The following is a 4,360-nucleotide window of genomic DNA, read 5'->3' as shown; positions in this document are numbered from 1 at the left end:
TGACCTGTTTGGATACTGTCTTACTGTGAAGAGAATTTATCCAAAGCCGACAACAGAGGTTACATGCACACTCATACTGGTTCTGTTGTTCTGAAATGAACCGCCTCGCTCTTAGCTGAAGTTTAACGCCTCTGCACTTGTCATTTTGATGTTTATTCACACCCACAACCCACGACTGGCTGTTTCCTAGAAATTTTGATGAGGCTGTGGCAGCACTTCAATTACGCTGAGCACTCAGCTGTGGCCGCACTTTTGCTAGATGCAGTTGGCGGCGTGTTATCTGCAAAGAGCTGGTGCACGGCAGCTGAATGCACCAGCACAAGTGAGATTGTGAAACTGGGTTAAAAAAAAACATTGTTCACAACATCCTCAAAAGTTTCATAACAATGTCTACTTACTACCTGGAGACTGATGACTTAAATATGTATTTGGTTACAATATATTACCAAATAAATCACGCTTTATTTACAAATTATACTTATATATTTGATTGGGTAAGTGGATGTTTGTTTGTCTCTTTTGAGTATGATCTCTTGTAGCCCTCTGATGCTCCATTAGAGCAATATTGTCTGTACTCGCATCTCTAATATATGGTTGTGGTTCAGGGAGTTTTTTGCTGTCTACTAGACTATAGTTTCATCCTTCTCTGATGTACTGTTCCTTGAAATGTTAATCTAGGAACAGGACAATATTTTTGAACTTAGTCCTCTAAAAAGAATAATGTGTGTACTTTATCAAAACCTGAAGCGGGGGAATCCTTGGTGATGTGTGGCTGCACCCTTGTTTGTTCAGATCCTCCCGTTGTCTCGGGTTACAGGACAAACGCAACACTCATCAAGGTCTTAGGAGGAAATTGAGTAGAGCCTCTCCATGGTGATGAGCCACGGCAGACCTCCCCATGTCCTCTCCTGCGGCTAATGACGTTAGCCACCGCCCTGGTTACCCCTGCACAGTTCATTGTGAAGAACAGGCTGCTGCACAATAGGGAATAGAGGCTGAGGTAATTTGATAGAGCAGTTTGCACCGTACATACACAAGTGAATTGGGGGTGCAGAAAACAGAAAGCAATGCAATGTCTTGGGGCCGAATATGCAAGGGCACAAAGTCTAAACAACCATGATGTTAACTAGCTTATTAGAGCTATACATTAAGTGTGTGTGCATACATTTCCTCCTCTGTCCAGAGTATTGAAGCCTTAATGTCACTTAAAGATGCCCTAAGCAATGTCGGCTGACGTTTGAAGTATTTTAAAACAAGACTAGCTCACCCCTCCCTCATCCAATACCCCCCTCTCTGTTCTTCCACCCACGCACTAACACCCCCCAACCCTCACCCCCAAATCCTTAATGCTTGTTATTGGCTGGAACTCTGTGTATGCTTCGTGGTGCAGTTTATTTTTGTTGCAGACTGTGGGCTGTCTACAGAGACAGTTTTTTTCACAGTGTGTTCAGGGGACAGGCAGCTCGCAGAGATGTTTGCTGTATGTGACGGATGTGTAACAAATGTTGTAGCCTAAAACACGTGTGACATAGCTTAGAGCAACTTTAAATATGTATAGAGAAGTGTTGGCTTGTAACTTGCCAGCACACCACGTTAAATGTTCTCAAATCTTAGGCCTAAATGTCCATCAAAATGAAACTGTTGTTCGGCTATATGAAGAGGGCTATTGACACAATAGATTTTGTTTTTTACACAGCAAAAAACTAATTCAAGGAAGTTGTCAGCAACTTTTTTTTTTTTTTTAAACAAAACTTAAGTTCACACATCCCAGCTGCAGTTCTCATTAAAAGTTTAAATCCTTTTTGTAGTTGAACAAACTTCTCGTATGTGATAGTGCAGCCTCTGCACTTGGAGTGCAGCACAGCTGTAAAGTGGAACGCCTTGAGTAGGTACTGTTATCACATTCCTATCATGGGATTGTTTTTAAGGAGTGGTTTTGAAACCATTGTCTGTACACATATTTGACATTTAGACAGCGTAGGGAGTATTGATTATATTCTGCCTAGATCACACCTGCCCAATGCAGAATAAACACCAGAATTCTGCAGGATTAGATGTATGCTTAGCTTTGCTAAGATAACCTAATGAGAGTGGCTGTGCATTGAACCTGAACTTGAACTCCTGCAGAGTGTTTTGTTGGTGGGGGAATGTGGGCTTTTTGGTGGCTGTCTTCTTGACACACTTCTGAGAAATTTAAACTTTACAAAATAGTTAAGATTAGTTTCACAAACCTAGATAAACCCAATTTCGTCATGTTTCTTCCTTTCCACAGAAACCAGCCTGGTACAGTTTTTATTTGCAGTTTGGTAATATGAGCTATGAGGAACAGCCTTTTCCCCCCCCCCCAACTGACAGATCATTGGTTGTAGGCCTCTCCACTTCCCCTTAGCAACAGCCCGCCCCTTGATTTTAAAAAAAGCAACAGTTTCTGGGAAGTCAGCTGACGCACAACTTTATCTTTAAACACGAGTGCTCAGCAGCAGACTTGCTGTTTAGAGCGGCAAATACTCAGAATTCTGACCCTGAGAGGCAAAGATAGTTGACTTTGCAGTTCGGAGTGACGCTGAAAGGGAATAAAGACGTGTTTGAATTATAAACTTGATAAAGAAGACCCTGCAGGTCTTACTGGAACTCAACAGAAGTTTCTAGAGCTGCGGTGCTGGCAGATTATAAGACTTGTAGTTCTTTTGATTCTCAGAGTCTTTAATTACTTCTTAGCCTAGAGTCTTTGCTCTGCAATTGAATATCCAGAACTTGTATCCAGTAGCTTGGGAAAGTTTACACCCCCAGGCTAAAGTTGATTAAAAAAAAAAAAAAAAGAGGAATAATAAAACATCTTTTGGAAATTGATCTTAATGCTTAAGTAAAAAAGGTTTTAGAAAAATCCAACCTTCTAAGGACACAAACTTTCTTTGTGAATTAATAATGTAATTTAAATAAATAAATGTTCTTCTTTAAAATACAGGGGGCATAAGTCTACACACCCCTATTTTAAATTCCCATAGATGCAGGTACATTTTTATTTGTAAAGGCCATTTAGTTTATGGATCCAGGATACGATGATCCTGATAAAGTTCCCGTGGCCTTGGGAATTAAAATAGCCCCCCCCCAACATCATCATAACATACCCTTCACCATACCTAGAGATTAAAAGGTTAGATTTTCCCTCTTTTTTTTTAATTAAGGCATTAACATCGATTTCCAAAAGATATATCTATTTTTTTATATCATTCCTTTTTTTTAATCAACTTTAGCATGGGTGTGTAAACTTTCTCAAGCCACGGTATGTGCGGAGTACCCTGAGAGTGTCGGCTCCCTTCTTTCCTCTATCAAGTGACTTTGAGCCAAACATGTCTAAATGTGTCTCAGGGCATTGCTGTAAATAAGCATGTAAATCCAGTTTTTTGTACCCTTTGTCTCCCTATTTGGTGCTAAGCAACAGCTTTTGTCCTTTCCAGAGACTACTTGGCACACAGTGTATTCCAAGCTGTCTGGTTCTTTTTTTTCTTCTTCTTCACTTCATGTTGGTCTTTAGCTTCAAGTAGGTGGCATAAACTCCTCAATTCTTATTCCAAAAGTTTGATTCTGCAATTATAAACATTAACCGCCACTTCTTGTGTGAAAAAAGCTTATCCCCCCCCCCCCCTCCTAGAAACACTACTTCATACAAAATCTATAAAACTTTATCTGAAAAGCGGCACTTTGCTCTCAGTCTCCTCAAACACTTTGTTCCTATTTGTCTGCTATTTAGAATTACACACAACAGTTCCCAGGCATTCCTGGAATTGTCTATAAATACATGTTAACATTCACCTGTTTTAATGTAGTTCATGTAAAACGGACACATTCTGCCCCGACAATGGCCAATAACCCAAAGGCAAAGCAGCTTTTGAATTGATAGACCCAGTACAGGCTGATTGATGGATGACCCATTAGGCGGCCGAATTGATGATCCAATGTGCATTATCCGCACATTACGCTATTGATGAACAGATGTTCTCCTATATGCTTTCTCAGAAACAACGTAATGCTTATCAGATAGATAAATACTGGTACCTGCGAATCTAAAGCCGTTTTTCCATTACATGGTACCTGCTCAACGGAGCTCGACTCTACTCGCCTTTTTCGGTTTTCCATTATGAAAAAAAGTCCCTGGTACTGGCTAACGGTACTTTTTTTCTTTTTTTTTTAGTAATACTTACATTGAGGTCGCGAGCGAGCTGAGGCGATACTAAAAGGTGATGTGAAAACCTGTAGACCACTGATTGGTCAGAGAGAATTGTCACTTTTCTTTAAGATAATTTTTTGGGCTTTTCCGCCTTTTTATGACCGGACAGTTAAGTGTGGGGGGGGGGGGGGG

This window comes from Etheostoma cragini, chromosome 6 (assembly GCF_013103735.1).
Source record: "Etheostoma cragini isolate CJK2018 chromosome 6, CSU_Ecrag_1.0, whole genome shotgun sequence".
Taxonomy (NCBI): domain Eukaryota; kingdom Metazoa; phylum Chordata; class Actinopteri; order Perciformes; family Percidae; genus Etheostoma; species Etheostoma cragini.
The sequence above is the reverse complement of the archived record's forward strand: the minus strand, read 5'-3'. Positions refer to the sequence as shown.